The sequence below is a fragment of the Notamacropus eugenii genome, chromosome 4 (genome assembly GCF_028372415.1).
Source record: "Notamacropus eugenii isolate mMacEug1 chromosome 4, mMacEug1.pri_v2, whole genome shotgun sequence".
Taxonomy (NCBI): Eukaryota; Metazoa; Chordata; class Mammalia; order Diprotodontia; family Macropodidae; genus Notamacropus; species Notamacropus eugenii.
This window is the reverse complement of record NC_092875.1, coordinates 412,175,827-412,201,985: the sequence shown is the minus strand read 5'-3', so window position 1 is coordinate 412,201,985 and position 26,159 is coordinate 412,175,827. Positions and strand designations below refer to the sequence as shown.

The following is a 26,159-nucleotide window of genomic DNA, read 5'->3' as shown; positions in this document are numbered from 1 at the left end:
TAATTGGCAAAGAAAAAAAAGGTATAAAAATGAGAAGTGGGTTTTTGCCTATTTCTTTAAGATTCCTGTTCATGTAGGATAACATTAAAATTTTAGAGATTTTATTTTAACCTCTTGATTATACAGATGAAGAGACTGAGTCCCAAAGACATTAACTTGTTTGCCAAAAATCACAAAGCAAATTCATAACAAAGGAAGGATTAAAACCCAGGTTATCTGATAAGTAAACCATGCTCTTTTTGATCCCATCTTGAGATTATTAAATATATAAGCCACCTCTCAAGGAATATTCTGATACAATAATTACTTGAGTTCAATTTCAAACGAAATTTATTTGGAAGATATTCTTTTGTGAAAATATGATTTCAAATTCTTAATATTCTGGTTTGAGATATAATTTCAACCTTTTGACTGATGTTGGTTATGATTAGCATTTTAAAAATTGTGTTTTGTGTTTGGTTGCTCTAGTTGTCCTTAGTTACTTCTTAAATTATAATCATCCCCCTGACTGCCTTCAAGTCTCAGCTAAAATCGCGCTGTCTACAGGAAACCTTTCCCAATAGCTCTTGATTCTAGTGCCTTCCCTCTGCTGGTCATTTCCTATTTATTCTGTTTCTGCATAATTTGTTTCTGCATAATTGTTTACATGTTATCTCCTCCATTAGATTGTAGGCTTCTTGAGGGCAGGGGCTGCCTTTTGCCCTTCTTTGTATCTTAGCAATTAGCACAGTTCCTGGCATATAGAAGGTTCTTAAATATTTATTGGCTGACAGATGTGGAACTAAGTGTGTCCATACAGGTTGAAATTCTGTAGAATGAATATGTCATTTAAAAAATCACTCAATTCTCTTGAATATTACTATGAAAATTGAGTCATTGGTCTGGTTAAAAAATGCATCTGGGCTACAGAGCAGACATCGACTTGTGAAATCCCTAAATTAATACTAGGAATACGATTAATGCATTATAATATCATTATATTCAATGAACTTCATTTCATAATTTGTATTCAACTAAACTGAAATATTCTTCCTGGATCAATAGATAACTGATGTTACCTATATAGTTAACTAATTATTATTCTTTACAATAGTCACACAATCAATTAACTACAAGGCAGTGGAAATATAAGAGTCTGTCACATGAGTGAGCATGCCCCCCCCCATTCCTTCTTTCAGTTTTAAAAACCAAATCAAATCAATAGTTCATTACTACTAGGAAGAATGTTTCAATCTGCTTTTCTTTGGTTCTAATCTAATCATCTTCCCTATAGTTTTCCACAACCAAGTGCCTCCTCATGGCCATCATACCCTTCCATATATTGTCTCTGAACAGTAGAAAGTAAGTTTCCTAAGGGCAGGGATTGTGTTTGTTTTTAAATTTATGTCCTTAATTGTAATGTTAATGTAAGGTTAATAGTGGTTGGGGGAATAGTTAAATATCTTCCCTTCCCATTAATAGAGTTCAGTACCTTTTGATAATTTCTATTATGGCATTGGGTCAGAGGGCCATACCCTATGGCTCTGAAAAGTGTATAAATACTGTGAGTTGAGGTTTTACTTTGGGATTTATTCATTGGAAGTGTTTGTTTGGCCAGATGAGACTCTGGGGAGCCACTAAGGAGTCCCCCCAGCTTTGATAACCCAGATGTTGATGCTTCTTTCTCTGGTAGCTATGTATGTATGTAATAATCAGACAGTTGGATCTGTCTTGATCTGTGATACATGTATTGCTTATGGTCAGATAGTTGGAAGTCCTGTCTGTTGGTCTTTATTTCCTCTGTTGATATATGTATTTGATTAAAGTGATTGTTGATTCCTCAAAAGTTGTTTTCCTTTTAGAAAAGAACCCGCATGAAAAGGGGGTCAACACCTTGCTAAAGGAGACCCAAAAATATGCTGAAGAAAATGACACCTTTAAAAATAGGTTAACTCATTTGCAAAAGAGGTTCAAAAAGTCAATGAGGAGAAGAATGCTTTAAAAAACAGAATTAGCCAAATGGAAAAGGAGGTTCAAAAGCTCACTGAAGAAAATAGTACTTTCAAAATTAGAATGGAACAGATGGAGGCTAAGGACTTTATGAGAAACCAAGAAATCACAAAACAAAACCAAAAGAATGAAAAAATGGAAGATAATGTGAAATATCTCACTGGAAAAACAACTGACCTGGAAAACAGATCCAGGAGAGACAATTTAAAAATTATGGGACTACCTGAAAGCCTTGATCAAAAAAAGAGCCTAGACATCATCTTTCATGAAATTATCAAGGAAAACTGCCCTGATATTCTAGAACCAGGGGGCAAAATAAATATTGAAAGAATCCACCAATCACCTTCTGAAAGAGATCCAAAAAGAGAAACTCCTAGGAACATTGTGGCCAAATTCCAGAGTTCCCAGGTCAAGGAGAAAATATTGCAAGCAGCTGGAAAGAAACAATTCAAGTATTGAGGAAATACAATCAGGATAACACAAAATCTAGCAGCTTCTACATTAAGGGATCAAAAGGCATGGAATATGATGTTCCAGAAGTCAAAGGAACTAGGACTAAAACCAAGAATCACCTACCCAGCAAAACTGAATACAATAATTCAGGGGGAAAAGTGGTCTTTCAATGAAATAGAGGACTTTCAAGCATTCTTGATGAAAAGACCAGAGCTGAAAAGAAAATTTGACTTTCAAACACAAGAATCAAGAGAAAGCATGAAAAGGTAAACAGCAAAGAGAAATCACAAGGGACTTACTAAAGTTGAACTGTTCACATTCCTACATGGAAAGACCGTATTTGTAACTCTTGAAACTTTTCAGTATCTGGGTAGTGGGTGGGATTACACACACACACATGCACACACACACACACAGAGACAGAGAGCACAGAGTGAATTGAATAAGATGGGATCATATCTTAAAAAAATGAAATTAAGCAGGGAGAGAAATATATTGGGAGGAGAGAGGGAGAAATGGAATGGGGAAAACTATCTCTCATAAAAGAGGCAAGCAAAAGACTTTTTAGTGGAGGGAAAAAGAAGGGAGGTGAGAGAAAAACATGAACTTTACTCTCATCACATTCCATTAAAGGAAGAAATAAAGTGCACACTCACTTTGGTATGAAAACCTATCTTACAATACAGGAAAGTGGGGGAGAAGGGGATAAGCAGGGTGGGGGGGATGATGGAAGGGAGGGCAATGGGAGGAGGGAGCAATTAGAAGTCAACACTCTTGGGGAGGGTCAGGGTCAAAAGAGAGAGTAGAAGAAGTGGGGGACAGGATAGGATGGAGGGAAATATAATTAGCCTTACACAACATGACTATTATGGAAGTCATATGCAAAACTACACAAATATGGCCTATATTGAATTGCTTGCCTTCCCATTGAGGATGGGTGGGGAGGGAGGGAGGAAGAGAAGTTGAAACTCAAAGTTTTAGGAACAACTGTTGAGTATTGTTCTTGCATACAACTAGGAAATAAGAAATACAGGTAATGGGGCATAGAAATTTATCTTGCCCTATAGGACAAAAGAGAAGATGGAGATAAGGGAAGGGAGGGATGTTAGAAGGGAAGGCAGATTGGTGATAGGGGTAATTAGAATACTTGGCGTTTTAGGGTGGGGGGAGGGGAGAAATGGGAAGAAAATTTGGAACTCAAAATTTTGTGGAAATGAATGTTGAAAACTTAAATAAATAAATAAATAAATTTTAAAAAGAGATAGATACTGTGGTGTAGAGAAGAGAGAAGTGGACACAGTGCTCTGAAGGGTTCTTTGATACATGTTAGTTGCTTAACTCTGCCTAAGTCTCTTGACCTCTCAGTGCCCTGAGGTGATTCTTGATGACTAAAACCTGCAGAACAAGTTGTCAGTTAGCATTAGTATTGGGATAGCCTCAATAGGAGATACCTATACCAATGAAATAATAGGTATGAACTTTGACAAGAATATGAGAGAGACCTGTGCTTTAATTTATTCATCTATCAAATGACTGTAATAAGACTTAACTTATCTATATGAAAGAGACATTGCAAAGGTAAAATGGCAGATGGTGCAGAGTTTTTGGAAAAATCCAAAGTGCTGTACAAGTATAAGATAGAATAACAAAATGTTTAATTCCTTGAACAATCTCATTATGAGAATGATAATGATGTAATTCAGTTATGAGAGAACCCATCTCTACACTCTGCATCTTGTATATGAGACTATCACTATAAGTTATTTTGTTATAAAGAAAATTCCTTAAATTCAGAAGGACATTCACCACTTCAATGACTGGGACAAAGCAATGTTTTAAAAAAATTGTGTTATCCCACAGATGTTTTTCTTATATTATCAAAGAAATGTATCGTCATTAGTCACAAAGCAAGAGGTAGAGGAAGGGTGGATAACTGATGAACAGCCTGTTGAATCCACTGATAACCCAGTCATGTCAAAGCAGCACATTTGGTAGACCTCCCACATCCCCAATACAAACATCTTGTGATGAATTTATTGGAGGATATGGATAAAAATAAAGGTGTCAGACTCAAACAGAAATAATTGTGACTAAACTAAGGATACATGAGGAGCAACACTGGCTGCATATTGACTTAGAAAACCACATATTAACACAATCTAGGCTTTATTGTATTTTTATTTACTTTGTTAAGTATTTACCAATTACATTTTAATCCTATTTGGGGTACATTCAGGAATATTATAGGGCCATGGCCATGTGTTTAACATCTCAAGACAAGAATCAGTTAGTATGGTCAGGCATGAATAAGTTGCCATCTTAATCATTGGTCTTTGATGATATCTCAGATCCATTGAAGTATTTTTAATTAGCTTTTCTCCTTTTTTATCAGTACTTTTGGTCACTTGGCAAAAAGTGTCAGTTACATGAAATAGGTACAGCACTAGTAGTAAAAATTAGTTACTTGTAAATTGAGTAAGCTGTCTGTAACCCAAGGATTATTTCCCCATGTAATCCTGTAACACAGACATTTTAAATGAACAAGTAAGATCTTAGATTAAAAAATTATTTAATTGACAAAAACAATTATAATGAGCATTTCATAAATCCTGCTTGAGTTTATTGGAATCTGGGATTAAATGGTGATAACAAAGTCTTTTTTTCAAGGACCATGTAGTACAATGACTGCTGCCATCTTTATTTTAACCTTGGCTAGGTATTTGATTTCCTGAATCTAGTCCAATTAGAATGCATCTATACCAGTTCATCTACCATTTATCTCACTGGGGAAAGAAAAATTATTTGAATGTGATGTTGAGCAATGAATTTGGATTTAATTAATTTAGATTGATGATAGCTAGATGATAGATAAATAGAAAGATGACAGATGATTGCTATATTATATTCTAGAGGCAACTACTATTTGCTATCCTAGACAAGCCAGTTAACCTTACAGTGTTCTGATCTGTTCCCTAAGATCATGAATTCCAAAGTGAGTACCAATCTGCATTGCACTGAAGAATGCGTATGGATAGGGATTGTATAAGTGACTTTATTGATGTAGGAGACTACCAAGGAAGAAAACTCCCTTTACCAAAGCATATCAACATCCTCTCTGAAACACAAAGCCTTATAGAGTTGCTTTAAACACTGAAAGATTAAGAGACTTGATCAGAATCACATAGCCAGTATGTGTCAGAGACCCCAGGGTTAAGAGCTATGCCATTCTACTTCTCAGAAATAGAAAGCTCATACTTCTTTTAATTAGCCAAATCAGAATTGGTCCAATTGGCACCAATGGAGATATAAGATGCAAATAGATAGTATAGAAAACTTTGAACAGCAGCAAGAAGAAAGAAGAGAAAGAAAATGGTGAGGAGTGGCTAGAAGTCCGATTTCTTCAGATTACCAGCTGAGAGCAGTCACCATTTTCATTTAGCAAGAATCTGCTAATTGCAGATAAAATGAATCTAGGCAAGAACTGCCACTTACAACCTAAAGGAGTGCTGGTCATGGAACCCCCAATGTAGCAAACAGGGAAATTTGCAGGACAATTCACTTCAAGAAATACAGAAAACTGAGGCTCTCACATTCACAAAGTGTGGAGATACAGTTTAGTTTTGGTTCCAGAGACTGAACTCATTTTTTTTTCTAAAAAATAACTTTGGGGATATAGGATGGCTCTCCCTGGGGAAAAGACCCAGGAAACATTTCCCTAGTCTATGATTTATCAGACATGCAGTAATCTTTGAAAAGAATGGAGGAATTGTATCAAAAAGAGAACAAAAAAGAAAAGCAGTCTGACAAAGTAAAAGAGAATCCCAAATGTGACAATGAAGCACAGGGAAGCAAAGGAAATATGTAATGGTTTGGAAGCCCATCTCTTACAGGAGAAACATTGACCTTCTGAATGGGAAGCAGCTGACTTGCAAGGAATTATGATGAGGACAGGTCATGAGAAGAAGAGATTAGTCTGGATGGTAGACAGATACCTGTCATTTATGAGAAAGACCAATTGTGACCACATGGGAGACAGTAGTGTGCAGGGCAAGGAGTTCTGAATTTGGAATTGGTAGTCCTGGGGTTTAGATACAGACTCTTGTGCACATTGGGCAAGTTATTTATCCTCTCTGGGTCTCAATTTCCTTATTTGTAAGATGGTGTTGAAATAAATGGCCTCTAAGGACCTTCCAGTTCCAAATTCATGTTCTATGGAATAGATCAGTTAATGTCAAACTCAAATACAAAGAGAGACCACTGAACAATACATAAAGTGCATATCAATATTATTTATTCCTTAGTATATTTTGATTTATTATTTATTCTTATATCATTTATTTTATTATTTAGTTAGCTAAATATATCCTAATTACATTTTAGGCTGATTAGGTCCCTACTTGGAAGTGTTGTAGGACTCATGAAACCTGCTGTCTGCATGTTTGACACCTCTGGCACAGTGGAGTATTCTTTTTTCCTGGGCTGTATATAAGATATGATAAAGAGCCTCCATGATCAAAGCAATGACCCATGCTCACTTCTTGGAATCTCACTTATGAAAAAGTGGCATTGTCAGAAGAAACCTACAAGGCATTGCTAGGGACTGTGAAGTCATAAGCTGGAAACTGAATACCTCAAAGGTACAAATGGTGTGTTTTATTCCTGATGTTGATTGAAGGCAGAAGAAAAAACTAATTTGGAAAACGAGCAGTTGGCTGAGCAGATAGTCTCAGTATTTGCACTTCTGTGCTGTGGCTTTAGGTACAGGAATACAATATACTTGGCAAGAGTAGAAATTAATCTAATGAGGGCTAAATAGAATGTATTTCTCCGGATGTGTGTGAATCTGTTCAAGAGAACATTGTAAAATGAAAAAGGGGAGGAGGCAAGCCATTCACAGTATCTAAAAATTTGTCTCCAGCAAATAGACATCCACCTACCTCTTGAATACCATGAGTGATGAGGTACCCATTATCATAAAGCAGTCCATTGTACTTCTGGACAATTTTAAATCCTTTCCAATTAAGAAGGGGAAGGGAATAAGTATTTATTAATAGCCTGCTATTTGTTAGGTACTGTGTTAAGTACTATAAAAATTATCTCATTTGCTCCTTATAACCACCCTGAGAAGTAGGGGCTATTATGGTCCACATTTTGCAATTGAGGAAACTGAAGTAGGTGGAGGTTAAATGACTTATCTAGGGTCATACAGTTAATAAGGGTCCACAATCATATTTGAACTCAGGTCTTCCTGACTCCAGGCCCAGCTCTCTATTCCCTGCATTACTTAGTTTCCTAGCTGCCTCTCATTGTTCCTTGTTCTGCCCTCTGGGGCCCATCAGGGCAAGTGTACTCTCTTCTGGGGCAGCTAGGAGGTACAGTGCATAGAGTACCAGTGCAGGAGTCAGGAGGACCTTAATTCAAATCTCACCTCAGACACTTGACACACACCATCTGTGTGACCTTGGGCAAGTCACTTAACCCCAATTGTCTCATCCTGGGTCATCTCCACTCATCCTGATGAATATCTGGTCACTGGATTCAGATGACTCTGGAGGAGAAGTGAGGCTGGTGACCTGCACAGCCCTCCCTCACTCAAAACAAAGTTCAGTGCAAGTCATGTCATCATTTCTCTGATGGCATGGTCTTCTTCAGCAACAAAGGACGAACACACAATCCCCCCACCCCCATGCTAGCCCTTGAATTTCTTGATGGATTGTTAAAAGTCTACTCTTCTCACTTATCCTCCTCAGGCTCCTCTGAATTCATTTGAATTTATCAAAGCTCTTACTTGGATTAGGCAACCAGAAGTAGCAGAATTGAAAATGTTGTCCTACTAAGGCAGAGTGCAGTAAGACCAGTCATCAACCTCCTTGTCAACACTATACTCCTATTAATAATAATGTGATTATGATATAATATAGTATCATATTGTGATAAAAGATGGAATTATTATTTTATCTATTTTAAAAATCCAAATATAGAGCTATGTTTCTTAAACTTAATGTTATTAGAATCAACCCATTTTCCAAATCTGTTTAAATCTTTTGGGGTTCTCCTTCTAATGTTTTTATTAGAAATATCTCACAGTATGATGTCAACTACAAATCTGATGTACATGTCATTTTCTCCCTTAATTTAACAGCTCAAAACCTCCAATATGTTAATAACCTAATTGATTCATACCATGGTACATACTTTACCATGTTGACAAGTTGACTGACTCTCATATTTTATGATTCTTGCCATGTCTTTCAGTAAATTCTCCACAGAAGACACATTCAATATGATTTAATTCTTCATCCATTCCTTTTTACTATTTAAGGGATATATAAGTAATACCACATGTTATCAAGTATACTCTAATAGAATCAGAAATTCAGTGATTGGTTGGCTGGCTGTTGTACTTCATTCTTAAAGAGGACCAAAGTGACATAACTATGTTAGAGTCAAGTTGCGTTGTGTCCAACTGTGGTTGATCAGACCAGTATGTGGTATGCTCTACCACAGGTTGGGTAGAAATAGTACATGCAAACATTTGGGATGGATTTTCTAAATTTGCACATCTCTCACACAATAATAAAATGCTTAAATATAAATGCTTGATAGAATTGGACTAAGGACAGATCACTAGAGCCTGCCACTAGAGGCCATCTTCCAGCTGGACTTTGGTTCATGAATCATGACTATTTGGGGTCAAATAGTTCAAATTTGTGCAGCTAGATGGCACACTGGATAAAGTACCAGACCTAGAATCAGAAAGAGGCATCTTCATGAGTTCAAACCTTGTCTCAGACATTTACTGAGACCATGTGTGACCATGGGCAAATCACTAAATCATGTTTGTCTCAGTTTCCTCATCTGCAAAATGAGCTGGAGAAGTAAATAGCAAACCATTCCAGTATCTTTGTTAAGACAACCCCAAAAGGGGTCATGAAGAGTTGGACATGACTGAAAAACAACTAAATAAGAACAAGAATAAATTTGGGCTTAATCTCCTCTGAATCCATTTAAATTATATTTTAATTTAACTGGCTCTTCTCCATATCAAGCAGGATATCATGAGAATTTGTCAAATTTCTTGATGAACTCCTTATATGTTTCTATAATATTCCCTTGATTTACTAGACTAGAAACTGTCAATAAAGGAAATGCTGATAGTTTGACATCATCTGCTCTTAATAAACTCATACCTAGACATCTCCTCTATTATTCCCGAGGACCACAGGTCATCTCTTTGATAACATATTCTAGAATATTTCCAGAAATTGAAGCTAGCTCTCTGGTCTATAAAGTGAATAATCTAATCTCTTACCTTTTTTTGAAAATCAGTATATTTGTCTTTAAATTCTGTGGAACTTTCTCCTTCACATTTTGAGAAGACTACTGACAACCTCCTACCAATAATTACGTTTTCCATTTGTTTGTTTTTTTCAGAATCCTGCGGTGAACCCAGTGACTTAATGCACTGAGAACATGTAGCTACTATTTTATCATCACCTCAGTTCTCTTGAATTTCAGCTATTTATTAAGGGTTTTTTTTATTCTATCCTTCTAAAGATTTTTCTCCTTCTAGAGAAAAAAAAGCAAAAGTGAATTTGAACAGTCCCTTCTTCCTTTTGTTATCTATCTTGCCCTGTTAACCTAGAGCAATATTAGCTCCTTTCTTTGTTTCAGTTCAACAACTCCACAAGCATTTAAGTGCCTGTGATGTTCAGGCATTGTGGTGGGAGCAGGAGATATAAAACAAAAGGTAAACAGTCCCTATCAAGGAGTTCACATTCTGCTGGAGAATACAACATGTATACCAAGAAGCAAATGTCAAGTAACTTCAGAAGGGAGAGAACACTAATAACTAAAGGGATTACAGCAGACTTTATATGTAGGAGGCACTTGAGCTGAGCCTTGAAGGAAGCCAGGTTTTCTAAAAGGCTGAAGTGGGCAAGGCTCCATGCAGAGCCCTGTACAAAGGCAGAGAGATGGGAGGTGGCTTGTTGATCTCAGAGATCAGCTAGTAAGCCAGTTATACTTGCTCTCAATATAACAAAAACTTACCTTCAACATGTGTGTTGTTTTTCTTCTAAGGTCCTTTTTTGGTCCTTAGTATTCATCATTTGTGTCAGCTTATTCTGAAACTTAGTACTTTATCTCAACTTTGCTATTAACCTGTGCAACCCTTGGTACGTGACTATATGTCTCTCACTCCTGTTTCTTTATATATAAAATTAAGAGGTTAGAATAAATGAAGTCTAACACCCTCTTTAAATCTAGAGCTCATGACAAATATTATTTTCCTGGTGTGTGTATTTAACAACAGCCAAAAAAATGGTGCTGAAAATGAACATAAAATGTTGCTCAATCTAATGTGAGAGATGTGTATCAACACATAGAGACAGTTCAATTTCATATCACACTGTTATTAAGTCAACCTACTAGTCTCTTCATGGCCTTTTAGTCAGGAAAATGAATTTCAAATTACTTTTGCAAAGCATATTATTTTCTTTATGGCTGTAAAAACTCCTTTGAAGCTCTTAGGTTGATCTTAGACTAAATCCAGAAAATCACATTGCAACTTGAAACAGTAAAAAAAGTGGGGATAACACATATTTCAGTTTTTTGGATCTCTATACCTATCTTCAATAGACTTTTAAAACATTTTAATTATAAAGTAATTTATCTTTTATTTCTTTTTTTTTATTAAAGCCAATGAATAGAGTAGTGTTTCTCTGTTGAATTGAAGCCATCTTTGAGGGGTAGGTACTCACCATGGAGCCAAATTAGTAAACAATAATGGGTAGTCTTTGCAGTCTGAAAATTTATAATGTAAATGATGAGAGACATCATCAGATTGAGCACTGTTAGGCCAGAATATAACAAAGGATAATGTTTCTCTTGGATAGCTACATTCAAGAAGCCATAGTCTAGTCTAGCTATCCCTATCTCAAGAATGAGTAAAACATCCTAAATCATGAATCCACTAGCACCTCTCATATCTAAATTTTTTTTCTCTAACAGAGGCATATACCCAGATCATATAGGAGAGTCATTTAAAGCCCTTACTCAGATCCTATTAAATGCCTTTTTATAATAAATTCTAACAATAGAGTTATTTGGTTTACAAAAATAAAGGGAGAAAAGCTGCTGTTGGAATACACACTGATATCAGTAAGAAATAATAGCTGGAAATCTTACATAAAGAGGAAGCAATTAAAAAATCAAAATACACAAGAGAAGAAGTAAAATATCTGTGCAAATTTATTGAAAGCGTAAGCAGACTTAGGTACAGACTTTGAGAGCATCTTTTTTATAGCATTGTATAATCAATCAACATACATTTATTAAGCACCTCATATGTGTCAGGAACCAACTGCTGGGGACACAAGGACAAAAATGATACTATCTGTGCCCTCAAGGATTTCTCATTCTATCAGAATAAAATGATAGCTGATGTGTAAAGATGACTGAGTCATCTAGGGAAATAGAGATTATGTTCAGTATACTGTATTTAAGAATGCAAAGGAGTATGTGAAATTAGATAAAAAAAGAAATCCAGCATTATAAAAAACAAAATGATACTTGAATGCTTTCATTCTTCTAAAATGATGATATTCAAAATAATTCATTCACTTCTGATACCAGACAGACAAGATTTTGCCATGTTCATTAAATATCTACATCTACAATGAATGCTAGACCTTACCAAATAAATAATTTTGTGGAAATGGTAGTTCTGAATACTTCTGCTCAACCATTCAATGAGATTTGGCTAGACTGAGAATATAGCCTTTGACTTATTTACACAATATAATCTACCCTTGGAAAAGTGAGAAGTCCTCCAGTGTTCGGGGTCAGAGCCCGAACCCCTGGATCCCCCTGACCCACAGGCTTCTACTCTGTGGGCCCTGAAGGAAGGAGACTGGAGACAAGATGATCCAGGCAACAACAACTCTTTATTCAGCTGAGGGTTAGGGTTTATAAAGGCTGATCCACCAATCACATACATGCTGAGCTCATCCCATTACTTCACCATCTCATGACTGTTCCACATCCTTACACCCGCAGTAAGGAAGAAAGCTTATCTTGTTCCTGCAGCTAGTTCCTGGGTTCCCAGGCTCACTTGTAACTTTACTGTACAGGACATTGGTATCTGCAGGAACATCAGGTTCCAGGGTCACACAGAGCTTCTGCCAGGGTGCGCATCAGCACCGTTCCCACGGGAACAGGCTTTGCCTCTGACTTGCACCCCCTGGGACCCTCTGGGCCCCTTACACTCCAGTAGACCCGCTCATTTTTTTTTACCCCCACACATCTTACATTCACCTTTAGTTCGGCCATCACTGAAACCAGGAATGCTTTCACCTCTTTACCATGACAGATCCCTTCCCACCTTTAAATTCTAATTAAGGTTCTCCTCTCGCAACCTCACACAAATCTAGTCACTCTTCAATTCCTTTCCAAAGTCATCTACTATTTCTCAGTTGCCAAATCTGATGTTTTTTTTCTCCTTGATCTTTCTATCCTTTCTACTTTCCTGCATCATCTGAAACTGTTAATCACCTTCTCCCTTCATGCTCTTTCTTGAGTTTTCATGATTCTATCCTGTTAGTTCTTAGCCTAATTATCTGAGCTCTCTTTCTCTGATTCCTTTGTTCTATCATCATGTCTCTCTCCTCTTTCTCCATTTTAAGCTCATTTGCTCATATGGGTTTAATTATTATCTATATGCAGATTACACACACACACACACACACACACACACACACACACACATACAGAGTTAACCCTTCCACATTGTGACTTTCCCCATTGCAGTTTTGATGTATTGTGGGTTGGCACAAGAAATTATATAAGGAATTTTGAAGGAGTTTTGGAGAAGCTGCAGATGGCACAAGAAGTCCAGCAGATGACACAAAGCCTATGAGCAAATACTTAAATAAAATTTTACAATAAGATGCTGTAAACACCTAAAAAGAGAGAGAAAAAAATTGGACTTCTTTTCTGGTATGAAGAGAGGGCCAAAAATTTTTATTCAAATTTTCCAGATCATGGAGGGGAGGTGCACCATGTCCCTAATCCATGCACTGTGGAAGGGATACACACACACACACACACACACACACACATACATACATACATACATACACACACATACACCTATACATATACACATATGTATAGATGTGTGTATATATACACATATACATGTGTATATGTGTATATATACACATACATACATATGTATATATACACATATACATGTGTATATGTGTATATATATATCTCCTGCTCCTTTCCCATCTGATCTTCAATCTTGTATCACCAGCTATCAACTGAATATTTGAAAGTAAATGTCCCCAGAGACAACTCAAACTCAGCATGTCCCAGTTAGAACTCATTATTTTCTCCCCTCAACAAACTCTGCTATTTCTGTTGAAGGCAACACCATTCTTCTGGTATCTCTGGTTTGTAATCTTAGCATTTTATTTGCCTCCTAACTCTCTTTCAAACTACATATCCTGTCAGTTACCAAATATTGCATTTTTACCTCCACAACATTTATCACATCCAATCCTCCTCTCAACACACAACTATCATCTATCTTAATTCATCACCTTTCATCTTGTTTATCACAATAGTTTCGTAGTGGATTTCTTTGCCTCACCACTCCAGTCCATACCACACATCTGAGAAGGTAGCTTTCCATAAGTGCAGATCTGACCATGTCCCTCCCCTACTTACTAAATAAAATACAGTGGTTCGATATTATCTCTGGTATCAAATAAATACAAACTCCTTTGTTTGGCTTTTAAAGCCATTACAAGCTGGCCCCAAGTTCTATCTTCAACCTTAATATAGATCATTCATTTTCCCACACTCTATGGTCCAGATGAACTGGCCTTCCTTGTGTTCCTTACACATGGCATTCCATTTTTCATCTCCATTTCTCCATACTGGATGTCCCTCCCCCATGCCAGGAATGTTCTTCCTCCTCATCCTTCATCTCATAGAATCCTCTTCCTTCAAGATGCAGCTCAAGATCTCCCTTTTATATGAAGCCTTACCTGAAATTTCCTATTTGTGTCCTCCCTCACCACCTTTACTTATTCTCTTTATATTTATTCCATGTATAATTGTATAAGTACATGTTGTCTCCCCTAATATAATTTAAGATCCTAGAGAGTGGGGATTGCTTATTTTCTTTTGTATCCTCTGTGACTAACTTATAGTAGATGATTAATAAAGGCTTTTTGATTAATTTATTGCTGAGTTCTTTATGTTGGAATCACTTATGCTTCCACATATCTGAGACCCTTCCATGAAAGGACACATTCTGGTACTTCAGTATGACATGGATAGAACCAGAGTTATCAAGGGCTATGCCAATGGGACTCAAGCTTGAACAAGCCTTACAAAGACAGTTCGGCAGTGGACCATCTGTCATCTTTGGACCAACCTGGAAATGCTATTCGACAGAAGTTGACCTCCAACGTGTGTGTGTGTGTGTGTGTGTGTGTGTGTGTGTGTGTGTGTGTGTGTGTGTGTGTGCGTGTGTGTGTGTGCAGGCAAGTAGTTGGAGGGGGAAGCGGAGTCATAGCAAATTATGAAGGCAATCTTCTAAGACCTGGAGTGTTTATATTATACTTTCGTAAAGGGAGCCCTGACATGGACAAAGCACTGAAATATAGCTGATTTCAACTTTTTTTAATATTAGGTCTTTGTGATTGTGGGGTTATTTCTTTGTACTGTTTCCACCTTAAAATTGAAAGCTTTCCTATCCTTCTGCAGATCCTCCCATTCCCCCAACACCACCCTTCCCCCAGTATGAAAGACAGTACTCAGTTCAGAGCAGGTGCTCAATAAATACTTGACTGGTTGACTGCCCCTTAGGAAAGCTGAAGCAAAAAAATAAACTTCTGCCCTCATCACCTGAGATCAATCAGGACCTCAATCCATGCTTTTTAAAGCCCCCTAGTGTTAAACGCTTCCAAGTTTATCAGTTGACTTTTTAATATATCTTTTCTAGGGCATCTTTAAAGGGTAAAAAAACAAAACAAAACACCTTGCAGGTTATTGGAACCCTTCCTTCTTGAATTACACCTGCAGCTCTGTAATTCTGTAATGAAGATAGCAGTTAGTCCGAAGTACTATAGTCATGTGACCACACTCTCTCTTTCTTCCCTAATTAGTTGAAGAAACTGTGCCATCTATGACAGGCAGACTGTATTTCCCAGATGTTGCTTTTTGAATGACAGGGTGGGTGCTGTGCAGGAGATGACTTGTGGGTGAATGAGTTAGGTGGGTGCTGTGCAGGAGATGACTTGTGGGTGAATGAGTTAGGTGGGTGCTGTGCAGGAGATGACTTGTGGTTTGAACAGCCACATTTTTCACTTTCACTGCTGTTCCTTCAGAATGACAGGTGCATCCACTGAAAGAAGATGAAACTACAAAATTTAAGTGCCATAGGAGGCTTGTTTTCTCTCCTCTTAAAAGAAACAACTTCTCCAGTGCCAGGCTAGAATATTGCTACCCATGATTTCTCCGGTTTGGGGGTTTTAGTGATGTCAGTAGCTGCATCAAAGAGGAAATACTTCCTTGTCTTGATTATAGATCCATGAGGTTGTAAAATTAGGATGTGATTTAGATTTCCAAATCTTTGGAGGTGGGGGGAGGGAGTAGTTCTAAAAACATTTCCCAAGATTCCTATTTGCATATATTACAAATTGCTATGCTGTACTTTGAAAATTATAGGTATAATTATGGCATATGTGCCAGCTGGAATGCCAAGTTGTATTTTGCACCTGCAAAAGCCTAACTGATCCCAAGCTGCCATGCAGTGTATAAGTAACTTCCCCCTCTCAGACCAGAGCTGTTTACCAAACTGCAAACTCTGCCATCAGTGGATGCTCCAGGGATGATGGGGATAGAATCTAAGAAGAATGCCTTAAAAAGTCTTTGCAGTTGTCATGAAGTCTTCCTTTCTCTGGAAGAGTTAGCAGAATAATGAGGAAGCAGAAATAATCAGAATTATTTTAACTGCTCAGTAGAAAAAAAAAAATCTTGGGGCCTCCTTGCTGTTAAGAGCTGTTAATTGCAGTTTACAAAAGAGAAATCCCTTATCTTTGAAAGTTCACTTGCTTGAATGACTCATTCTTCCTGGGAGGGATTAATGCTTAATTAGAAAAAGATGCTAAACAAGCTGATGTGCTTTCCTGAATGAATATCTTACCTTAGTTTTTAAGAGTCTTAACAAGGTAGCATGCTAATTATTTAATGAATGATTTGTGCTGGGAATGAAGAGATATGTGTTAAAATAGCAGCGCTTATAGTACCTGGCACAGCTCCCAGAAATCAGCCCATTGAACATTTGGGGATTCGATGCCAAATGTGGATTTGTTGTTGTTGTGTTTGGTTCTGTTTTCTAGCGCCGTGAGTCTAAACATGACTTGCCAAGGTAGTCTGGAGGAGGAGAAGCTGGGAGGATGAGGGGAGGCAGGCTTGGTGGTGCTCATGGATAAGGGGATGCAAAGGCACAGCAGAGATTTTGTCATCTCACTTGCAGAGTACCTTCAGCCTACTAATACATACCTGGGAATATCTGCTTTCCCACGTACAGTAGCATAAAAGGAAGTTAAAAAGAGATGCATGTCGACTTCATAGAAAGGTAATAAGGCATTGCAAGGCTAACTTCACACTTCGCTTGTCTGTCAAGGGGGTTTCTCCTCCACAACAATACCCCAATGTTTTGGTAGGCAGGCTCCAGTCCACTTAGTAAGTGAGGAGGCATGGGTGGAATGCCAGGTATGTCTACAGAGCAAAGCAGTGCAGGCAGGCTGACGCCAGGAGAGAATAGGCAGGTACCTATTGAGTTACAGGATTTCTACAAATCTAATCCACATGTAATGTGAGACTTATTACAGAGCCAGCCTCTGCCAGGGCTGTGAAGTCTGGGGATATGAACAGCCCCAGGAGCAATGATCCCATTTAACCCATTGAAACCCAACTTCAGTTGACCAAAACTAATAGCTTCTTATCCTTGTAATTCTTTTGAAGCCCAGCAGTGATTACAAGTAGTCTTTTAATTATATAATAATGCTCAGTGTAAGAAATTATTAACTGCATGAAGAGAGACATTTAATATGCATATCCTATAGTTAACTCTTCATACAGCTAAGTCACAGGTACTCAGGCTATTTCAAGGTAGCCTCTGTTTAATGTCTGACACTGGATAGTCTATACATTACTAATGATGAATATCCATCTTTTAGGAAACATTCTTGCAAGTGATAAATTTATTATGAAACTCTTTGAAAATAAATAACAAAGTTCTAATAATAATCACTTGGAGGGAGGAAATGCTTATTTTCTGAGACAGCTTCATAAATTGATTATCTAAACAAATTGATAACACATACTCTCTAAAGGAATAATTTGAAATTGCCTCATTCAACAGAAAATAGCCTTAAGTGCTTTAGTTTTAAATATCAAAAGAAGGTATAACACTCACTTCAATACATCCATGATCTACCTATATTAAATTATTACATTTTAAATTAAAATATTAAATTTAAATTTTCATGCATTGGTGGCTAGTTCTTGTGAATTTAAGTGAATGAAAAAAAAACAAAACAAAACACCTGAGGACCAGTCTTATAGTAATGAATTTCTCTATGTTTAACCAGGCTGAGACAACAAAGACCCAGAGTCCTTTGCTAGGCCCATACCTGAAGCTTCTCCAGCTTTGTAACACCTGTCAGTGCTTATGTTCCATTGGCATGGCCTTCGGGAACTCAATGTTGTCTCCTTTCCATGATGAGGCAGGGAAGCAGGAATAAAGGTGTCATTTTTAATATTCTCAACTAGCAAGTCACAACCTTTCTTATTTGTAAATGGACAAGAGGATGTAAAGATATGATTCCTATGGCAAAAATATAATCATTTGAACCCCCTTCTCCATATTTAATCTTTGAAATAATGGTGAACTCTTCCAAATATATGTAAAACTAAGGCTAGACAATCATGGTAACCACCTCTACTTTTTCAAAGTGGTTATGATGAATCCTGGAATATCAAAAGTCTCTAGGACTGCTCTTCAAATTAGCCATAGTAAGCCATAGTGTGTTTTCAAGGTACACATCTTCTTAATATGATCCACTCTTTCTAAAGGAAGATCATTGATCACTTGCTAATTGACAATGATGAATCAATTCTTGGTCATGTGAACCTAATTAATATGGATATGCAGCCATGTTTAGGCAACCTGGCAAAAATAACTCAGAAAATCTAGTTGTTCATTAGTAAAAAATATGGTACCAGAACTTCACAATTAGAGTAAAGGGCTTTTTATAGGATGGAATTTGTTGGCGAAGTTACAGCACTTCTTTTCCCTTTCCCTACCTCCATTCCTCTTTCTCTCCCTCCCTCCCTACATCTCTTTCTTTCCTTTCCTTCCTTTCTTCTTTCCTCTTCCCTTTCCTTCCTCCCTCCTTCCACACCTCCTCCCTTCTTTCCCTCTTCTCCCCTTTTCTTCTCTCTCTCCCTCCTTCCCTTTCTTCCTTTTTTCTTTCCTTCTTTCTTTTTTTTTTTACATTCCTTCCTTCCCTTCCTTCATTCCTAATTTAGTGTTTGAGGTCACAGCATTATTTCAGGACCTCCACAAAGATGCCATGACACTGCTCTGCAACATTAAAAGATCTGGTTATGTACCTGAATTACTTAGATAGCTACACATGGTCTTTTGATTTAACTTCACTATTTCTTAATTCAGTACTACAAAAGAGTCTATGCATAGCCAAAAGGATTTGTACAAATGTCAAATGAGCGAGAAATGTATTGTTAGCCTGAATAAACATACAAATGAAGTGATTTTCCCATTTAAAAGAAAGACAAGAGAACTACAGGTCACGCATCCTATAGCTGTTAAGATTTTATTTCCAAAATCTTACTCTAAAGAATCTTGGGAGTAACTCTTGTCAAGAGCTTGGCCCGAGATGACTTGTGCCATTTAGTCTGTCACATACCTGAATTCTCTCACTTCCTTGCTTTTCTTTGCCTTTTTTTTTTTACAAGTACTGCCAATCTTCCCTTCTCTGTGGTAGGTAGGAAAATGCTCTTAAATCTTACAGTGCAGAACTCTTGAAAATAGTAGTCAAGACCTAACAGAGGAATGTTATAGTCATTCCAACTCTAAACACAGCAAAACTCATAAATTAATCACATTTGAAGTGGTGATGAATCTTTTAAATGCAAGTTTATATAATTTAGAATTTTGGATGAATTTAAGAAGAATTCTCTAAGTTGACTTAGTGACTATTTTTATTATTCCAAGTAAGTCACTAACATTTTCTAGTGTGATTCTTCCTGTGATTTAAAAAAAAATATATTCTTCCTTTTGCCAGGATAAGAAGTGTTTTCTTTTGCCTTTCTTTATGTTAAACATAGTTTTGAAATACAAAAATCATTATACTCATAAGTACTCTGGTAAGTAAAAAAAAAAGTCACGTGTTTAAAATAGATTTGGTATCCACAACAAGCAAAACTGACAAGTAACTTGTAGTATTATCGAAAGAAGACTGCGTTTAGTTAGAGAATTTGACTTCAGATCTGCCTCCATTACTTAGGAGGATGGTGACCTTGGACAAATTATTAAAGGTTCCCTGCCCCCAAGTTTCTTTATAAAGTCAGGGGCCTGGGCTGTAGGGGCTAAAAAGTGCCTTCCGACTCAAAATCTCTGTTCCTAACTGGGAAATATATGTATTCTTCAGAAAAAAAATTACAATGTACTATAGCATATTCCTTTTGTTTAATGGTTATTCTTCTAAAGTTTCACAAAAACTAAAATTGACATATTGCACTCAATAATTTTTAATATAATTTGAGGAAAAGCTATTTTCAACTAGTTTCTGAATTAAAGAACTATAGACTTATAACAGATCTTACTCACTGTTGACAATGTTTTGTAAACTTCAAATAGTTTATAAATGTGAAGTGTTATTTAATTAATAGCCTCCTTTTGCGGAGCAGAAACTGGGGCCCAAAGAAAGGAGGTGACATGCTCAAAATCTTACAGTTAATTATTGGAAAAATTTAAACAGGAACTCATGTCTCCTGATTTCTGATTCTGATTTCTGATAACATCCTAGTTATTTTCAAGTTTTCCAAAATTCTAGCATTTCTGAAAAGTATTTACTGAAATCACTAAAACTTCAGTTCATTTGTGAAAGCTTCATTGAATCATATTTGTTAGTGAGAGGAGTTAAACTTAGACATCACTTTGGATAATGGAAAGATCATTGGATTTGCAGTCACGGGAACATATTTCATTCTTATTATCCATGTGACCCTGGGCAAGTCAATTTATACTTTTCAGCAGAAGCAAATGCCATAGTGAATAAGGTACTGGACATGAAGTTAGGAAGACCTAGGTTCAAGTCTTACTTCAGACACTTACTAGCTATATTTTCCCATGCAAGTAAACACCTCTCTGGGTTTTAGCTCCTCTTCTGTAAAAGGAAGAATACATGGTTTCTGAAATCTCTTCCATCTCTAAATCTATGAATTTATGTTCTCTGTCCTACTGTTTCATCATCAAGAAAGCATTAGATTTTGATCTCCAAAGTCCTTTCCAGTTCTAAATCTTAAGCTGCCATATCATATCATCCCAAACCTCATTTTGCAGATGAAGAAACTGAGTCTTGGGGAGGTTACTGTTATTTTTTTTATAATGCTTTCAGGTTTGTAACCTATTTTACCTATATTATCTGATTTGCTTATAATATTGTTATAATATCTAAGTAAAGAATTACACAGAAGGTCAAAGATCTTGGGAATCTATACAAGGAAAGAGCTTCATGCTGCCTGCTTTCTGGGTGCTTCATGATTACCTTCCATGTTCCAAACTGTGAGTAGAAAATTAGAGGTGAGCCTTGTGCAAAGCATCTTCTCTGCCACCTCCATGAAATGAGACCACAGTTTAGCGTAAGGGAGTTAGAAAGAGATAATTTCAATTTACGTCTGCCAAAGGACAGCATGATATCCAATAGGGCCTCTCAACTTCCGACAGCTAACAATAGGCTAGTTATTGTCAGACTCACGCTAACCATGAGATGCTGAAAAATAAGCATGATAAATAAAGACGACATTGGTAGGAGTAGGTTGACCACTCATGTGACACACTTCTGAGCAGTTTTAGTATGTTCTGTATTCTAAAATCACAGCTCTTTTCCTTTCCTCCCTCTAAGGCACAATATTTTTTTTCTTTGTTGTAGTTCATATCTCAGCCAATTGCTGCAGAGGAATCTAGTATTATGAACCAACTCACACAGAAGTAGACAATCATGTAGGATTTATAAAGGGCATTTGCACTTTACAAGAAGAAGTATATAGGAATAAAACTAGAATAGAGAATTTTCAGATGCTGACATTTTCAAATGAAGTGGTAGATAGGTATAGATAGAATTTGAAATTCCAAGAGGAAAGATCCTTTGTAAGACACTCACATTATACCTTATAGGTCACTACCTACTCTATCTGTAAGGAGAGAAGGGGATGGAAGGGAATAGTATTTACACAGCACCCACTATGTGGTAGGCACTATGCTAAGTGCTTCACGAATATTATCTCACTTGATTTCACTATCTCATTTGAGTAAAGCCTGTCCTTCAAAAAGAGGCTAATTCTTGATCTACTGGTCTCCTTATTCCCCTCAAGAAGAATGCTGTGAATGACAAGGTTACTTAATACTAAAAGAGATTTAAAAATTTTTTCCAAAATAATAATTTTAATACTATCATTCTAAACAATTCAGAAAAGAATCGAGTTTGTAAATACAAAGGACAAGGAACAAGAAGTTTGAATAAAGAAAATGACTAGAAATTCTTTAAGAAGGACTATGGAAAGAAGACCATATGTGATCAATTGCAATTTTACTCAAACGCACATTTTTTTGTTTTTCTTTTTTTCCATCCCCAGTTGCAAGGGGCTGAGCATAGAGGTGTGACAAAGAACAGGAATTAGACATTCATTTCCACCTAAACTAATTGCCTAATGAGCTCTTTATTTTATCAGGAAATCCACTAATAAATTTTCTTCCTGACTTGTACTAATCACTTTATTAATGCTTTTGCCAGACGTTAAAATATACAGTAGTATTGATGCGTGAGGAGAGAAGCCATCATTATGCGTAAATTACAAATTTACTATCTCAAATGCAGTTGGAGTTTTAATGTTTCCCCTTCAAAAAGCCCTAGTGAGTATCCTTTAGGGAGCAATTCCACACTCTTAAGGGAATGGGTTGGATGACCTAATAGACCCTTTCCATCTTTAATTTCTATAATTCAGGAAAGAATCATAAAACACCAGCTTCCTTTACATACTAACTTTTCTATTAAAGTACTTTAACCAATTTCTTGCTCTATTTGGAATTACTTAAAATATTTAACTATATAAAAACTGTGTATTTGGATAGATAATGAGGGCAAATGGTTTAAGCTGAACCCACATGCAGATACAATGTTACGGCAGATAACCTTTAAAGGTCCTTCTTAACCTCATAAGATTATAACATCATTACACCCAGGACAATGTTTCCAGTAGGAAAAAGGTACTTGGATAAAAATCAGATTATGCAAATGGAGCCCCCAGTGTGTGCAAAGATCATCTAGGTCAGCAATGATGTACACTTTCCTTTGTGTTATGTGAAAAAGGTTATTTATTGTTGTATAGTCTCAAATTGATTAAAATGAATGCTTTAATATCCATTTATGTTTACCTGTTTTGTACCTGGGACTGGGCTACAAGAAAAGTGTAAAAATGTTATCACTAAGGCATAGACTCTGCTCTCATAGAACTTACAAACTAGTCAGGGGAGCAACATGTCTAAATTAGCTAATAGATATGAAAGGCAGCATGGAGGAATGAGTCATCTGCTAGCTTTGGAGTCTGGGAAATCTGGATTAAAGATCCTCCTTCTGTCACTTTCTTATCTTCATGACCATAGCTTTGCAATTTGCACAAGTTAATAAAAAGTTACTTTTGTAACTCCTCTGAGCCTCAGTTTCCCCATCTATAAAATGAAGATGATACTTCATAGGTTGTTGGAAAGCTAAAGTGAGATAACATACTTTGGAGCAAATGGCCTCTTCCTCCTCTTCTTATTGCTGCTGCTGCTGCTATTACTACTGCTACTACTACTACTACTACTACTACTACTACTACTACTACTACTACTACCAAATTAAAAGCTAAATTGGATGGTATAGACCTAGTGCTGTAAGAAATCAGAGAAGGGAAGATCATTAAGAAGTTGAATAAACAGGACAAGACTCATTTAAGAGGAAGGATCTGAGAAGTACTTTTGAAGGATGGTGACTACTTGGAAAAGTATAAAGGAACACCACTACAGGTCCATTTCCTCACCTCTGACTGGACTGTATCTCACCTTTCTGTCTATCTATAGATATATAGCATTTTGTATAGCCCTTTATAGTTATAATGTGCCTTTAAAGCATTTTCTCATTTGATCTACACAATGTCAATATAAGGTAGGTAGTAGAAATATCATTAACTCAGTTTAATAGATGAACAAACTGAGGCTCAGAAAGATGAAAAAATTTTTCCTAAAGGGACACAGCTAGTTAAGAGCTGAAGCAAAGACCAGAATCCAAGTATACAGACTCCAAGTTCCCAAGTTTCTCATACTATACCATACTCTCCACCTAAAAAATATTAATTTACTAAATATTTCTATCATTTATGAAAGTGTTATATTAAGTATTTTTGAATAAAATAAAAATTAGTGAATTAAATACATGTTTTACTTTCATAGAAATAATGCTTAATCATTGTGAAAAAAGTATGAAGCAGAATAAATTAAATGGGGGAATAAACTATAAAGATAACTCAAATTAATTCAAAGCAAACTAATTCTTGAGACTCTCTCTCTCCATATATACACACATATATGTATATATTGAAAGATTTTGAAAGATATTTTTAATTTAATTTTTAAAAATATAATAATGATAAGCTCCATATTTTTTCCTCCTTATTTTAGCCTATTTATCCTTGATTTGAGACATAAAATCACAATTCTACACTCATTTTCTTTTGATCTCTATTTGGGAAGATTATAAAGATGTCCAGAATAATATTTCTAAGACTAAAAAAATAAAGGCTGAATATTTTCTTACTTGTGCTGCTTTGGTCTAAGGATGACCAACACTGATCTAGTCTTATAAGCTGGCTTATGGAAGGTTTCTATAATACCACCCACTCACCACATAGGGAAGATTCTGGCCCTCAGGACAACCTGCTTTGATTTGCTTCCATTGTTGGGAAAGATAAGAAGAAATAATGAGAGAGATATGAGGATTGATGGGTAAAGAGATCAAAAGACAAACCAGCAAGGGATCATTTGACTTGTGACAGCAAAGGAGGAAAATAGGGCAAAAGCAGGACAAATACTGAGCTCTGTGTGTGTGAGAGAAGAGAAGCAATGTGGTGGAGACAGACTGGCCTGTGGATCAAAAAGACATGCCAGCACTAGTTCTGGCTCTGCCCCCCACTGTCTGTGTGACACTGAGTGGCTCACTTAATTTCTCAGGCTTTCACTTTCCTTCATCCATAAATTGAGGGAAATGGAATAGATGACCTTGAAGGTTCCTTCCTTCTGTATTGTCTATATTTAGTTTAATTTTTAATGAAATATATACTAAGCACTTACTGTATGCACTATGGTATATTAGGTACTGGGAGAGAGACAAAGTTCAAGTAAGACAGGGTTCATGGATTCATGGGTAGAGCATGTACACAAATAACTGACTGCAATACTTTAAGGAACTAGAATTCCTTTGCTGTGTGAATCCATTCACAGACCCAGCTGGCAAGGCCTTTATAATTCAGTCCTCATAATTTGTTCTGGCCCAGAATTCATTATCCTGTAGGCTTGTAGACAATCATCCTACAACTATGGCCAAAAAGTTCATTACCTTGTCCATTCAACAGAGGAAATCTCTGAATGGAGATAAACTTGGCAGACAAAAGTCTATTTTATTTGTCCATCACATATATAATCTCATCTAAATAACTGCAGTACATAATAGGACATTAATCACACACCAGAATGTAAGACCCTTGAGGGTAATGATTGATTCATATTTTTCCTTTGTGTTCCCATGCACCATGCCTGACATATTATAAGCACTTAATAAATGTATCATACATTTAAGTAGGAAGGACCTCAGATGCCATCAAATCCAATACTGCTCCTTTTTCAGAAGAGAAAATGGAGACACAGGGAGTTTACTTTTCACAGAGTTATGCAGCTAGCCAGTGCCTGAAGCAGGATGTAATCCCTACTCTCCCTGACTTCCAAGTTCAGCACGTTGTATACTATGAATAGATATTGGTTCCATGAGATGACTTTTAAAAATTGTGTTCTTTTGTTGATATAGGAAAGGAGGTGCCATTTACTTTTGTTGGGAGAAAATGGAGTATAAAATAGTTGAGAATTAAGGTATAGAAAAGAAATTTTCTCTTTAACTTATCCATTATTTGAAAGCTGGTTCAATCATCTTTATGAACACTGTACTAAAATAGCTCATTTCCATTTAGTAGATATATCACTATCCAGAAACTAGCTTTCTGGGGACATTAGCCTACAAATGTTTCCCAGAAAGAAAGTAAAAAAGCCATCCCTTTTGAATAAATGTGACTGTCCTCAC

The 26,159-nt window shown here is 36.5% G+C and overlaps 1 long non-coding RNA gene across 2 annotated transcripts in view; it reads left to right on the top strand.

Annotated features, from left to right (window-relative positions):
• Positions 1–26,159, top strand: part of LOC140498597 (uncharacterized) — a 50,076-nt gene that overhangs the window by 11,892 nt on the left and 12,025 nt on the right. The window contains exon 5 of one of the 2 annotated variants that reach the window (XR_011965141.1): positions 1,842–3,141. The exons of the other annotated variant lie outside the window; for it this stretch is intronic. This is a non-coding gene — a long non-coding RNA (uncharacterized lncRNA). Of the gene's footprint in view, positions 1–1,841; positions 3,142–26,159 lie in introns of those variants that run through there. 2 annotated transcript variants of the gene reach the window in all.